The sequence below is a fragment of the Macaca fascicularis genome, chromosome 10, assembly GCF_037993035.2.
Source record: "Macaca fascicularis isolate 582-1 chromosome 10, T2T-MFA8v1.1".
In the NCBI taxonomy this organism is placed as follows: Eukaryota; Metazoa; Chordata; class Mammalia; order Primates; family Cercopithecidae; genus Macaca; species Macaca fascicularis.
In genome coordinates, this window is record NC_088384.1 from 96,381,464 (window position 1) to 96,397,216 (window position 15,753).

The following is a 15,753-nucleotide window of genomic DNA, read 5'->3' on the forward strand; positions in this document are numbered from 1 at the left end:
ACAGCCAGCTCTGGAGCCTGCATGGAACCACAGAGTTCCCACCTTGAGGCAAGGGTGCCAAACTTTTCTGCCCTTGTGTTAGTTGGCCATTGGCTACTGACAGACTTCTAGAGAGAATGCAGCTTCCTGGGCCATTCTGGGTGGCACAGCTCCTGATCACAAGTAATTCTCTGAAGCGTCCAGCTGTGAGTCAAGAACATCTAACACTGCTGAGACATGGATGCACCAGTCCAGCAAAGGGGAGCTGAGCAGGGCACCAATGGCACCTACTACAATATGGAAACAGATTTTCATACTAGACGTTTGAACTAGAATAGATTTGGGAAGTCACCTCTCCTATGTGAGTAATCCAATACAGAAGAGTTGCTTATTCAATCAGCAAATATTTATTTAGTGTAAACTACATTCCTGGTAATGGGATTGATACTGGAGATGCAGGGCTGAATGCAATCAGATGTGGGGTCCCGGCACTGAAGGAGTTTACATTCCAGCTATGGAGACAGACATTAACCAAATGCTCCCAAAAATAAACACACATTTACAACTGTGATGGTTACTGTGAAAGGGACAAGAAACATAGTACTTTTGGTTGTCAAGAGAAGGGTTTGATAGACAGGGAGGCCCCAGAGAGCTTCCCTAAAAAAGTAACGTCTGAACAGAGATCTGAAACATGAGCAGGAGCTCACTAGGTGTGGGAGTAGGATGATCTAGAAGTGGGAGGAGCTGAAGGTAGACAGGAAAGTGAACCTTCCCTTGGATACATCTCTAGAACAAGCTTGCATGTGGAGATCTGTCCCTGAGGCCCAAGGAGTGGGATGACTGCTGGAGAGCACGGGGGTGGAGAAATGAGGAAGCAAGGAGAGTTATCTTTGCTCTTCTGAGAACAGTATTTAGAGGGCAGGCCAACACTTCTCTGTTTCAACTAATATTCTAGAATTTTCTATTTTGAAAACAAGACTATTTTTATCCTCTTCATACTTTCTCAGATTGGTTACTTTCTGTTTTTCTTTGATGTTTAGAAAAGTGCCTTTTGAAAATCCCTGCCTAATTTAGCCCAAGAAAAGAGGTGGGGAGTGTCCTTACTAAGTCCTGAAGTTAAAAGACAAGAGGATGATAGATCTCCATATTTACATGGGTGTGTTTATTGCACATATATGAATGTGATCCTGTGAGCACATGTGCGTGCATGTCTGTGTGTGCATGTGCATGCTTGGGTATGCATATGAGAGCTGCATGGATGCAAGTGTGTGTAGCTGGTGCTTGTGTGTGCAGTGTGTGTGTGTGTGTGCACGCGTGCGTGTGTGTCATGTGTCTGCTTTAGTGATCAGGGCTGGGAGGTAGAGAATGGAGGTGGGGGAGAAGAAAGCAAGCATGCACAGGGCAAGTCCTGGAGGGAGGAGGAGGAGGGGAAGTGCTCATTGCTGCTGCTCAGCCCATTATTAAAGAGAAACAACATTCCCAGCAGGAGGCAGAAGGGCAATAAAACCAGTGGCTCCACAATTTATGATGCTAACTGAGATTCCATAGTTTGAGGCAAGACTATCCCCCCGAGCATCAAGGTCAACAAGCCAGCAATGCCCTGGCTTCCAAAGAGCTCCCCCGTGCCCACCTATTAATCAGCCCATTGCTGAAAGTGCACCAATGAGCTCTGCTCTGGAAACATCATTAATAAGCAGGGACAGGCCAAATTGCTAAAAATTCCAGGATAAGGGCAGAAAGGCATGGAAAAAAATATTTATATACACATATGTGCGTGTTTGCATATGGGGTGTAGCCTATTATGTATACTGGGCCATCCATTACAGGGGTCATATATAAGTGTGTCTCTTCATTTTCCATATATTTTATATTATATGAGAAATGTTCAGCCTTTAGAACCTTGCCAGATGGAATTAGAACAATTGTTCTTCTGCGAGCTTTGGGAAATTAATGAGGTTCGCACACAGAGCTATGAGAAAATAGAAATGTTGTGGTTTTTTCAAAAGAAAGAGAAAAAAAGAAAGAAAAAGAAAGAGAGAAAGAGAGAGAGAAAAAAAGAAAGAAAAAAGAAAGAAGGAAGGAAGGAAGGAAGGAAGGAAGGAAGGAAGGAAGGAAGGAAGGAAGGAAGGAAGGAGGAAGGAAAGTGCCCCGTTTCCAAAAATACAGCAGCCACAATCCCAGAGACAGCTATCTGTTTAGTGGCTAATCTTGAGGCCCATCAGTTGCCCCAGCATATCTTTTGGGTTATTGCAATTCTGAATGGAGCTTTAATCAGCTTAGCCCAGCCTGGGCGCCACGGGCCTGCCGGCAAAGGGCATTTTCCTGCAGATCCTCTGGAAACCGTCTCCTCTGCTCTTAATAAATGGATCATTTTCTCTCTGGGTCCATCCTGCAGTGCAGCGCTTAACTTTCTTTCGTGTTCAAGGAAAGAAAAAAAGCAGTAACAGGGAGGAAACCCATGCACTCTGAACCCCAAAGTGAAGGACTGAGCATTTTCTTTATACCAAGGCTTCAATATTGTCTAGGAGGTTGGACCCCAAATTGGAAGTGTCATTCCCAAAAATGTGTTTCTGTTTTACTGTTCTATCAACAAAACTTTTCCTGGATTCTCTGTCCCCGTCAGAGACCACCCTGAAGAAGGACTCTGTGCCACTTTTGTCACTCTCCAAGCCCCCCGGGACAAGCCTTTGGCCAACATGGCGACCTCCCATTCTGATGGCTGCCCTACAGAATGCAAAGGGGTGGGAGGAGAGCCCAGCGCTGGGTCTTCGCCTCATCAGATGAGCAAGCTGGTCCCAAATGAAACCACTGCTGACTTGCCTCCTGCTCTGCTCCATTCTATGCCTCCGGTTTGGAACAGGAAGGGCTTTTTGTCAGCAATTATCCCCAAAGGGTGTTTTCCTATTGCTTAACAGGCCTCCGAACCAGAAATGCTGTGCATTTTCCCAGCTCTTTGGCTCCCTGCAGCCCTGTCTTCTGTTTGGAGCTGCCTCAGAGGGAATACAGAAAATTTACAATATGCTGTGTTTGTTCTGAAACAACAGAAAATGGCTCTGAACTGGAGCTTTAAGCGACTATTCTTGCTAGCAGTGTAGGGAAGGGCATATATATTCTTTTGTATATGTATACATTGAGATGATATGTGGGAGATTTTTTAAGCTGACCTTTTTCTGAGAATGTACTGTATACCAGCAGTATATGTTAAGCATTTATATCCATCATGCAATATCTTTTGATGAAATGGAGACTCAAATTTTTCCAAGGTCCAAGAACGGGTGAGTGTAAGAGTTGGAGTTTTTCATCCGGGTTTGTTTGATCCAGAGTGGGTTCTGTGTCCCCCTGAGTCCTGTTCCAGGGTCATCAAATGTCAGAACTTCCAATAGAAAAAGATAAGCTCACTAAACAGTGCCTTTTGCAGATAGACAATTGACTTTGTCAATTACTAAGCAGTAGAAAGGAAACCAGAACCCAAGTAATACAGGGATCTTATTCTGTGTTTCTGTGTGATAAAAAATGGTGAAACGGAACGGGGAGGAAGGGGTCCCTCCCTCTGCACCAGTCTTTGCAGAGGGTCCTTGTCTTCCTCACAGAGTAAACTCAAAAGGCATCTGCTCAACTACCAGGGCTATGAGTGTGAATTCATTCATTCCATTACCCTTCACACACCCTGGGCAAGAGTGATCACCTGATGCTGGGAGGACAGCAATTGAAGGACCAAAGGCAGTCTCAGTCCAAGAACTAGTCTCAGGGCTCAGCCTGAGAGCAAGTGCCTCATCATTAAGAGTTCCTGGGAGGGCTAAGGCCGGGCATGGTGGCTCATGCCTGTAATCCCAGCACTTTGGGAGGCTGAGGCGGGCAGATCACGAGTTCAGGAGATCGAGATCATCCTGGTCAACATGGTGAAAGCCCGTCTCTACTAAAAATACAAAAATTAGCTGGGTGTGGTGGTGTGCGCCTGTAGTCCCAGCCACTCGGGAGGCTGAGGCATGAGAATCACTTGAACCTGGGAGGCGGCAGTTGCAGTGAGCGGAGATCAGGCCACTGCTCTCCAGCGTGGGTGACAGAGTGAGACTCCATCTCAAAGTAAAAAAAAAAAAAAAAAAAGAGTTCCAGAGAGGGCTGGGTACTCTGCACACACAGGCAAACTGAGCGCGGCTTCCTAGGCTAGGGTCCCCAGGAATGGATTCTGACTCATGAACTCTCCAGAGAGAAGGAGACGCCAAGCTGCAGAGCCAAGGGAGGTGGGGAGGACAGCAGCTGCTATTATTGTTTCTCTCTTGACCTTATTAAGGCAAGGGGAGGACCCATTGTGCTCCTAATGATTGCTGAGATATGAGGTATGTTCACTGAGTGGAAGTATTTTGGTTTTAATTAAAAACACAGACCTTACGATGAGCTAGAGAAGGAAAAATTCAGGGCCAACCTTCAAAGCAGCTTTTGGGAAACTGAATTTGAGTTCCATCTAAGTTTCATGGTCTTAAATGAGCTATGTCCTTATGCTTTGGTTTTGCCATTATTATGACTGGCATGTAAGAATTTTTGTTGATCTATATTGTTACAAATGTGGAATTTTTCAACCCAGTCTAAGCAGAGGCTTTGCATTCAATGGTATCTTCATTTATTCATATTGCACCTTAAAAGAAAGAGAAAGGAAACTGTTAGTCATTGATAATTTACTCTGTACCAGGTACTGTATTAGATACTTCATAAGCATTAATCCAGTTTCATCCTCATCTTACATAGTTTCAGCCCCATCAATAGACGAGGGTCAGAAAGGTTTCAAATGTTACCTGATCTCACACAGCTTTGAACTGAAGAATTGCTGCTCTGATCCAAGTCTGTCGAATCCTTATCTATACTCAAACTGTCTCTGATGCTTAACATCACGCTTATACATTTTTACATTCTCACCGAGAACCAAGGGATGATTCTTTCCATGCTCCTTGGCACTCAGCTTTTCTTGCCCTATATCATTGCCGTTTGCAAATGGGCCCTGCTTGCGTGTTTGGAACATTTTTTTGCAAATTAACATTTTCACATCCAATTGTTCACCCCCCTCTATGCACCTAGTCAAAAAGACTGCAGGACACTTACATTATCTCCTTCTCACATGAAGCTAATGCCTGAAATCCAACTTGTCCTTGGGTCTATAGCTAAGTCCATGGAGTAGAGGAGGTGCCAGTGACAGTGGCTTGGTGCAGCAAATGAGCATGGCTCACCCCACGTTCCCAATCCACTTCCCCTCTTGACTTCCCATTTAGGGGTCAATAGAATGATATTCTATCATTAGCTGAGGCTTCAGGGCCAGGGCTATGTAAGACCTCCGCTGGTTGGGCCTGGGTCTCACAAGCTGCCCAGATGATCCCAGGGTCACCAAAGGGGGTGGCTTAGTAAATACCACAATTCAGAGCTGCTGCAAATTCTGGAAGGGAAAATTAACTCAGTGGTTGTATATCAAAAGGCAAGCGGCCATTCATCAATAAAAGACATTAGTTACTTAGCCTTTCGAGAAAAACGAGCCACCAGTACCTACAGGAGAGAAGCCTAAGAACAAATAACCTCTAAGTCCAGACGGGGCACTTCATCATCCAGCTTTTCCCTCTACCTGTAGATTTCTCATTGGCCTCTCTACCACTTTTATTGCCTCACCTCAAACTTATTTTCATGTAATGGAGAGCCAAGGCTTCAGGGTTTCAGGGCCGTGTGTCTATTACTTTACTGTTTACGGAGAGATAACAGCTCAAAGAATTCTTGTATTTTTAGAATTTGATTTCTTTTTTTAATTTTTTTATTTTTTCTTTCATAACAGCAGGCTTCTGCTCTGTTTGGCTCTATCCGGTTGTGTCTGGTCATGCTCTGTCCTCTGCAGTAACTTCCCTGCTTTAGTTCTCCTTCTCCTTTCCGGAGCCAGTCCCTTCCAGCTTCTCCTCTGGTTATTCTAGTGGAGCCCCATGATGTCTGCTCCAGCTGTTTATAATTACCTCCCTCAGGCTGCTTGGGGTGAGTGACTCAGCACTCTGCCTTGTTTTTTGTTTCTCTCCTTTTTTTTTTTTAAAGAAGCCAGATATTTGTTTAACATAGTCCATCCAATATCACAGCCACCGAATGCTCATTTCTGGTTCCCAGATCTAGACAGCACCTATAGTTCTCGAGTCACTTTGTATAAATAGGTTAGATTTTGAAAGTAGAAGTAACTGCACCTGAATGCCACCTCCAGCCTTCTGGGCCAGTCACTCAGCCTCTCTGAGTCTGTTTTCTCATCTCTAAATAGGGGCCACGGCATGTATTCACATAGTTGTTTTGGAGATAATGTGAGAAAATGAACAGAAAAGGCCGAATGCAGTGTTTGCCCAGTAATTATTATTTTTTCTCCAAACATAAGCATATTATTTCTCTTTTGTTTCAGATATCCACTTAACAATTACATCATATAACTTATTCCTTCTAATTGCCTCTCGTATGCTCCCACTTTTCTTCCATTTCTATTACTCCTATTAAATCAAGGTCATAATGCTTATTTCTGAACATATGCAATAACCCCAAGTGGTTTTTTAGCTTCTGATCTTTGTCTTTTTGACATCAAATTAATCTTCTAAATTGTACATTCTTTTCTTTTCTTTTTTTTTTAAGACAGGGTCTCACTCTGTCACCCAGGCTGAAGTGCAGTGGCAGGATCTCGGCTCACTGCAACCTCTGCCTGCTGGTTCAAATGATTGTCCCACCTCAGCCTCCCAAGTAGCTGGGACTACAGGCATGCGCCACCATGCCTGGCTCAGTTTTTGTATTTTTTGCTAGAGATGTGTTTTCGCCATGTTGGCCAGATTGGTCTCAAACTCCTGACCTCCAAGTAATCTGTCCGCCTTGGCCTTCCAAAGTGCTGGGATTACAGGCATGAGCCACCACACCGGGCTTAATTGTGCATTCTATCGCTGTTCCACTATCAGTACCTAGCCTTCCCTGATTACTTTCAGCTGCAGGTCTGAGTTTTGCCCCTGTGGATTCAACACTACCTAGCCTGTCCTCTGTGCCAGTTTTGACGAAAGCAGGGAATCTCCTCAGATTCATCCATTTGGCAGATAATTAACTATCACCTCCTAAGTGCCAATTGCTGTTAAGGATCTTGAGGTCAGATGTGAATAAGACAACATATTTCCTCAACGTGAGGTTGCCCCATGGCTAAGCACATCTAAGTCACTCTGACAAACACTCTCCATTGCCACGAAGACTTTACTCTGTGTCCATCCTAAACAAAGCAGTCTGAGCCTCACCAGACAGTGAGCTCTCAGATGAATTTTGCACTCCTAGGCCTTGCTTTTACTGCTGCAGCATGCCTTTATCCACTTGGCAGATAATTAACTATCACCTACTAAGTGCCAATTGCTGTTAAGGATCTTGAGGTCAGACATGAATAAGACACAACATATATCCTTTAAAGAATGATAAGATCACACCAGGCATGGTGGCTCACACCTGTAATCCCAGCACTTTGGGAGGCCGAGGCAGGCAGATCACCTGAGGTCAGGAGTTCAAGACCAACCTGGCCAACATGGCAAAACCCCGTCTCTACTAAAAAATACAAAAATTAGCTAGGCATGGTAGCAGGCACCTGTAATCCCAGCTACTAGGGAGGCTGAGGCAGGAAGAATTGCTTCAACCCGGGAGGGGTAGGTTGCAGTGAGCCAAGATCATGCCACTGTACTCCATCACTCCAGCCTGGGCAACAGAGTGAGACTCCGTCTGAAAAAAAAAGAAAAAAAAAAAGAATTATAATGTCAGTGAGAGAAATAAATTCCTTGATAAGAGCTAGGATGATGAGATATACAAGTTCTTGGGCTTCTTCTGCCAGTTAGGAGAATCCTCCTAATTCTCACTCATTCTTTCATTCAAGTATTTTTTTGTATTTTTGTTGTTGTTGTTGTTGTTGTTGTTTTGTTTTTTGTTTTTTTTTTGAGCACCTCAGATAATCTAGGCATTGAGGATGTAGCAATAAAAACACAAGCATGGTCTTCATTTTCACAGAGCTTACAGCCTAGTGGGAGATAAAGATAATACATGATTCAATATGTAATTGCAACTTGTGATAAGTTAATTCATTAATTTGACATTAATTAATTGAGTGCCAACAATGTCCTAGCCACTCTTCTAAATACTGTACATACAGTAACAAAGCTACATACCTTTCCTGACTTCCTAGATCTTCTACACAGCAGTCAAGAAACAAGCTAAAACGGTAACACATACTATAGGTTCCTGGTAAATGCTAAGGAGACAAAACAGAAAGCAGGAAATAGGGGAAATAAAACACTGGGGGAGGAAAGGGGTTTGAAATTTTGAATGAAGTGGTCAAGGAATGCCTCCCACATAAATGACTTTGGAAAAAGAACTTTGAAGAAGTGAGGGAGCAAGGCATGAGGATATGTGGGAAAAGAGCAATCCCAGAAAACACAGCGGCAAGTGGAAAGGTATGGAAGTGGGTGTGTATCTGGGTAAAGAAAAATATAGCCCAGTAACAAAGAAGAGCAAGGGGTGTCTACTGCAGTGTTCAGCCAAGGCCTCTGTAAAGAGATGCCCTTAATCTGAGGTGTAAAGGCTGAGACAGGTGTCTACCTGGGTTATATGAGTGTGTGTTCCATTTTGGATTTCTTTTTCTCACTCCAGATGCTTCCAGAGGCTAAAACTTATTTCTGAGAACCAGCCCACTCCAATGACGGCCGGCCCCTTCCAGCTGCCTCCTCCCAGGGGCCTCTAACCTGCACCCTGCTCCAAATTAGAATGATACCCCATTGTTATCACAGCTTGGAGATTCCTGATCTCTCTGCTCACACTACCACTCCCACAATGCCCCACTACAGGGATGAGACTAAGCTGGAACCTCCCGGAATTCTCCACATCCATTTGGACAACTAGAACCCCTCCCTCTACCAGTGGCCACTTTTCCATCTGGGCAAGTTTCCTCCATATTTATCTCAGTGCCTCTTCCTCTTCCAGATGCCTCCTGTCCCTGAGGTCCCAGCATGCCTTGCAGCTTGTCATGGCCAAGTTATGACACATTCACACTTCCCTGAAAAAGAAAAAAGTAGCAGTATAGCTTCTGGAGACTTGATTATTTATGGGGCTTCAGTCTACTTGGAAAACCTACAAAGAAAAACGACAAAGGAACTTGAGTTGCGATGAGTTATGTTCAGTTCTCCTTTGCCATTTACTAGCTGTACGTCTCCAGGAAAGTTAACTTCACTGAGCTTCAGTTTTCTCATTTGTAAACTGGGAATTCCTTTCCTACCTTAAAGCTTTTGAAAGAATCAATAAAATAAATTAATTGAAGTACCTGAAACATAAGTGTTCCAATGAATGTTTATTAAATCTGAAACTTCCATGTCCTCTTTGGTTTATGCTAAGTGCCAGCAAACTACTGCCTATAAGCTGAATCCAACCCGTGGCTTGTTTTTCATAAACAAAGCTTTATTGGAACATGGCCACACCGTTAATGTACATATTGTCAATAAATGCTGATTGCCACAGCAGCAGAGTTCAGTAGTTGCCACAGAGACCATATGACCTTAAAGCCTAAAATATTTAATATCTTGCCCTGTATAGAAAATATATGCAAATCCCTAGTTTATACCATCATGGGACACTAGAATACTGTGGTTGAATGCAGGATCTGGAGTCAGGCTTCCTGGGTTTAAATGCACTTTTACCACTTACTAACTATGGAATTCAGAGCAAGTTATTTGATATCTATACCTTAGTTTTCACTTCTGTAAAAAGGGAATACTAGTTTCTTACATGAAGTTGATGAAATAATTAAATAAGCCAATCTGGTGAAGCATCCAGTGCACTGTTAGCAAATGGTTAGGGTTAATCAACATAATGGTTATTATTGTGAATATTAAATAATACTACTACATGTGCTATCCAAGCACTCTTTCCATTAACTGGGACATACAGTAACAAAGCTACATACCTTTCCTGACTTCCTAGATCTTCTACACAGCAGTCAAGAAACAAGCTAAAAAGGTAACACACATTACAGGTTCCTGGTAAATGCTAAGGAGACAAAACAGAAAGCAGGAAATAGGGGAAATAAAACACTGGGGGAGGAAAGGGGTTTGAAATTTTGAATGAAGTGGTCAAGGCATGCCTCCCACATAAATGACTTTTGAAAAAGAACCTTGAAGAAGTGAGGGAGCAAGGCATGAGGCTTTTATAATAGATGGCTTTTAAAATCAACCTGAAACCCAAAGTTCCTGACTAAAATGGCATTTGGCATATAAACATCCCTCCAGGTGACTTGTTCAAGGATCAGGGCTCAAGGATCTGAACCCACCCCTATCTACTTTTCCTTATGGTCACATCCCTCCTTCTACTTCCTTCTTAGAACCTGCTTGGTAATGTGGCCTGAAGATTCAGCCTCTCTAGATGAGGCTTTCCCTGTAATGCCCTCGGCAGGTGTGGGCATGAGTCACCACCGAGCCCAGACCTTTTGCTAGTGAGGATGCACCTCCCTTCAACAATCATTGGCATGCACTGCATACCTTACTGGGCCTTGACATTGACCGGAATGAAGGAAGGAGGAGCAACCTCTAGTGACTCCTGTGTGCAGCTGAGGACTTGTTAAGCAGAACTTACAGCTTAAAGTTAAGGGCTAAAGTGATAGCCCAGGTGGAGAGAAGAACTAGGTCAGGGCAGGCAAGGACAGATGCCCTAATGTCTTGGGCGAGGCCACCTCCTGGAAACTAGAAACCTGAGTGTTGGGTGCCCAAAAGTTAAAACACAAGAGCTTCCGTTAAATAACTTGGACTAGACAGATGTGAGTCAATAGGTCCAAAAGAGTTGAATATATTCAGTCACTTGGCAAGAAAGAAAAAAAGGAAGGCTGTCCAAGGAGACCAAAAAGAAGAGGAAATGTGTGTGTGTGTGCACACGTGTGTATAAATATCTATATTCTATAGCCAGTGAGGGATAAGACAGAGCAACAAGCAGCATGTGTATGTTTGATTCCTCCACACTGCAAGATTTCTAACATTTCTAAAACAATTGACTCTCATTTTCCTTTTTTGATGACGCTATTTCTTAAGTCAACATAACCTGACAAAATATGTTTAACTTTGGAATAACACGTGTATAAAAAGTCTTAAGAAGTTATACATTCAATCACACAGATTTACATAACATTTTTAAGGACAAAATAGCAGACTCACGATATCAGGTTAGCCCCAGATCTTCTGTGAAACCCATGATTCCCCCATCAATAGGACATATATTTTGAAGCAGCTATCAGTAATTTTTTTTTTTTTTTTGGAGACAGAATCTCGCTCTGTCGCCCAGGCTGGAGTGCAGTGGCGCGATCTCAGCTCACTGAAAGCTCCGCCTCCTGGGTTTACGCCATTCTCCTGCCTTAGCCTCCGGAGTAGCTGGGACTACAGGCACCCACCACGCCCGGCTAGTTTTTTGTATTTTTTTAGTAGAGACGGGGTTTCACTGTGTTAGCCAGGATGGCCTCCATCTCCTGACCTCATGATCCACCCGTCTCGGCCTCCCAAAGTGCTGGGATTACAGGCTTGAGCCTCCGCACCTCGCCTACCAGTAATTTTTAAAGAAGACTTCCCATGTGAATCAAAGGGGCTTGATTCAGAGCCAAGCCACCTGTAGGGAGTGTAGCACAAGCTGCCACCACCTCACCCTGAATGGATAAAGATATTCATGCTTCAAATCTAGGGCCCCAGCACACACCCCAGGTGTGGCAATATTCAGGAGCAATAGTCCTGTCAAGGAATGCAGATGACTGTTAAATTGGTCTGCTTGAGCCAAGAAATTGTCTTTAGCAAATGCGGACACCACCTTGAAAAATAAAGACGTCAGTCAAAAGTGCCAGGAACTCTCTTGCTCCCAAAGTAAGGTAACTTTCTATCTTAAATAGCCAGTCCCAGCCCCAGTGAACTTTGCAAGCAGGTAACTAGAGCATTCACTAAGAAAAGATAAAATTATTTCTCACACTGACATGTTCTTTTTCTCACTTTATTATCATTCCAGGTACAGAACTGAGTGTAGGGGCAAATGAGTCTAAATGAAGGACCTGTCTAGTCCCCAAACAGGGTGTGGTATATAATAGGCTCCCCATAAATTTTCAGAGGCTTTCTGATTGACTGTGTTCCACTTTGGGCAAATAAACCAAAGTCATTTGTTCATTACCTGATGCTACTTCTGCACACTGTTGTTTCAAGCGCGTTTCTAAAATGTTCTCTTTGCTGACAAGAATTGAATACATCAAAATGTAGTAATATTCTAGTAGATATTTCTTTTTTGATGCTATCTAAACAAATTACCCATTCCAACATAGAGATCAATTAGACCTATGCTTTCATTTCAGCTTGTCTGTGTGCCTGTCTGTCTGACAGGCTAGGAGTGTCTTTGCACCATACCAGCCAAATCCACAACAAACCTAGTCATGCCCAAAGGTAGGGTTCAATGTGTTCAGGAGCATGAGCTAGGAAACTCAGGATGAGCATAATGGAAGGCGGAAATACTGTGGATAATTTAGCAAACATTTTGGGAAAACATCAGATTTTCCACAAGTGTGGGATTCATCAGCGTTAGAGGAGGAATGCTGGGTGCATCTTCGCACACCCACAATGCACAGTTTGAGGCTGGCGCTTGCCTTCTCTTATCCCATCAGGCTCTGCAAACACACAGGCTGCAGAGAGAGGAAAGAACGTGCAACCTAAAAGGAGTTTCTCTTCTTTTCTCTTGAAGGCATTTAACTCCTTGGCACTTCAGAGATTTTCTGCTTTAGGCCTAAAGCTGAAGATGAGGATGGGTTAGATTGCTGAACAAAATGAGAAATTCTTCTCCCCGAGACAGAAGGATGGGCTGGACCGCCTTTTGAGGTTCGATGGTAGTTACTTTGAGGAGATGCTGTCTGAAAGATCAGCTGCACAAGGGGAGATCCATGAGGCACGTGACCACAGTGCTGGCCTTCCTGAACAACATGGTCCCTGCCCATTTTCTTCTTCTTGGTGAGTCAAATAGATTGCTCCAAAGTTTGCCATTTGGGAGTAACTGCATTCATAACTGATCATGCCCCCCAAACAAAGTCACTGAGGCAAACCCAGCCCCACAGCATATCTGCCCTGGATAGAAGCATTTCGCTACCACCTATTGTAAGCTCAGAGCAGTGCTGGGTGATTTCATAGGGAGTCACCAAATATCTCGAGTTCTTTATCTTGATCCTCCTGGCGGCCTTTCACACAGGTACTGCAGGGAAGTCCTTACTAAGTCCAGAGCTAGGTGCTGGGGATACAGAGATGAGCAAAAACCAAGGTGAAGAGCTCAGAATCCGGTTAAGGTGAAGAGCTCAGAATCCGGTTAAAATCACATCAACCAGTCTGCTATTCCACAATGACTCAAGTGCTTGGAAGGGGAGGACCAGGGTCCTAGGCTAGTTCTGGGAAGCATAGCACAGTGGTTAAGGTTAGAGGCATCTGCCCAGAGTCCAATCCCAGCTCTGCCAGCTTTGCTATGAGATCTCGGCCAAATCTTTTGATATCTCTGTGCTTTATGTGTAAAACAAGGCTCATAATAGCACCTGCATCATGCAGTCATTATAGGAGTAAGTGAGATATTTGCAAAATGCCTAGAATAGTGCAGTGTACATATGCAGCTAAGGAACATGCAGCTATGGAGATCTATGAGGGACAAACCATTATTCTCATTTAGCTGATGAGAAACTGGAGTTCAGGTAGATGATCTGACTACCCCAAGGTCATATACTCTGTGTACCAGGGCAGCTACCTCTGCTGCCCCCCAAATCTGGCAATCCACTCCTTTCACCGTGCCACCTCCTGTCTTGGCAAAGGAGCATGTCAGGGAGCCCCAGCCTCGGGCAGGGCTCAGCTATCACCACCACAGAAGCAGCCTCACTATCATAACACATCTCTGTTTAAGAAACATAAACCACCCTTTGGCAGCTTCTCAAGTACATGTCAGAGCCATTAAAGAGCTCCCTCCTCTCACCCCACTTTTCTGCTTTGACTGTAAGACCTAGCCTTACAGGGAAACACACAAGAGCTTACCCAACAGGTTTCCCCAACAACCACGCCAGAGCAGGCAGGCCCCAAGGAGCCCAGGCCTGGGAGGGCCCACCCTCCTGGCTGCCAATGTCCCCTCTGACCCGGGCGCCGGCGGCCTCCCTCTCCTCCTGTCTGAACCTGCTGCCTGGGAAGGGCTGATGTCACTAATCTTGCCCTTGTAGCTGCAGGCCATCTCAGGCTCCCAAACGCGATTACCCACACCACCAGCTTCACGCAGGCCCTGCCTCCTTCCCCCTGGCACCTCTCCAGCCATGGCTGAGAGCCCAGCTTGGTAGAGGGATGGCCTGGCCCAGTGGTGAGTGTCCCGGCCGGGCAACTTGGCGCAAGCCTGACAAGTAGCATCTGTGCTTGTGGAGCCTGGCAGCGAGAGCGGGGCCAAAGAGCTGAGTTCCAAAGCTGGGCCTTCAGAGGACAGAAGAGACTCTGGAAATGAGATGACAGGATCAGAACAGGTCACAAATCTTCAGGGAGTTATTCTAAGAAGAAATCACACCCAGTTCCCAAACTGAGTGTAAATGACTCCTCGGAAAACCATTAACGGTGCCCACCTTTCCATTTCTAATTAGTAGCCTCCTTGCATCCTGGACTATATTGGGGACATATCATGTTCACATTCTCCTCTGATGGGAGCTGAGGCCATACCCAGAATTTCCCAGGGGCTCCTGAGGACAGTAAAGGTGGTGAGAAGGCAGGTGCTTGGCTCTGAGTTGGCAGAACAAGCAGGGACTCCAGAGGGCAATCAGATTTAGCACAATAAAAAAACATTAAAATGAAAGCAGTAACAATAGCTCACATTTATCAAGCTCCCACTCTGTCTCGGGATCTATGCAAAATATTTTATGCACATGAGCTCATTGAAACCTCACAACCATTGGGAAGGTGGATATTGATATTTTGCACCTTACAGATGAGGAAGCCTGAATTAATGGAGAAGAAATGACTTGGCCAAGCCTATTCAGATGCAAAGTGGCTGAACTGAAATTCAAAACCTGATATGCCTGACCATAGGACAGACCCTTCCGTGAATAATAGGGGCCAGGCATCTCTCTGCTCCTCCTCATGAGCTGTTGTGTCATGGTTTTACAAAGAGCAGGAACTCATCTCTTTGCTTCTAATTCACCTGGATCTCTGATGCTTTAAATCCAATACCAGATAGGTAAATTTGACACATCTTACGGGGGGTTGCAACTGACCAAATACTAGTCATTGACCAGGTAATGGGCAGCAGAGAAGCTCTGGAGTCAGATGTGGAAATGTTTCCCAACTATGCAATTAATAGTCTGGGTGAACTTGCTTGTGTTCATATACTTCTTTGAGCCAAAGGCTTCTTATCTATAAACCAGGACTAATTATTATTACATTAATAAGCAGGGTGAAGGTGGGGGAAAGATGGAGTAGACATTTGGAATACAATGGCAGACTAGATTGCAAACTCTATGGAGGCAGGAGGCAATTACATCTTGTCCCTGCTGTATTTAGAGCATCCAGTCCCCTGCCTGGTAGACACTTTGTTCAATAAATTCTTTTGAAGAATCTATTTCACAAAATTACTTGCAAGTTTATACAAATAGGCTTGTAGGTTACATGTACTACCAATAAGAAACAATCCGTATGACCATGGATGGAGCATGGCTGAACAAATGTGAGTTCTTTCATGAAATCGAATGTGAGACAATCGTTAAAA

The 15,753-nt window shown here is 44.3% G+C and overlaps 1 long non-coding RNA gene across 2 annotated transcripts; it reads right to left on the reverse strand.

The window, feature by feature from the left end:
• Positions 1-370: 370 nt before the first annotated feature.
• LOC135965649 (uncharacterized) lies at positions 371-14,262 on the reverse strand. Of its 2 annotated transcripts, XR_010578666.2 has the most exons (3): positions 14,052-14,262; positions 7,586-13,269; positions 371-4,612 (listed from the first exon to the last, which is right to left on the reverse strand). It is a non-coding gene; the product is annotated as an uncharacterized lncRNA (long non-coding RNA). The 2 variants fall into 2 exon arrangements; XR_012419387.1 differs by having other exon boundaries at positions 371-13,269.
• Positions 14,263-15,753: the final 1,491 nt, after the last annotated feature.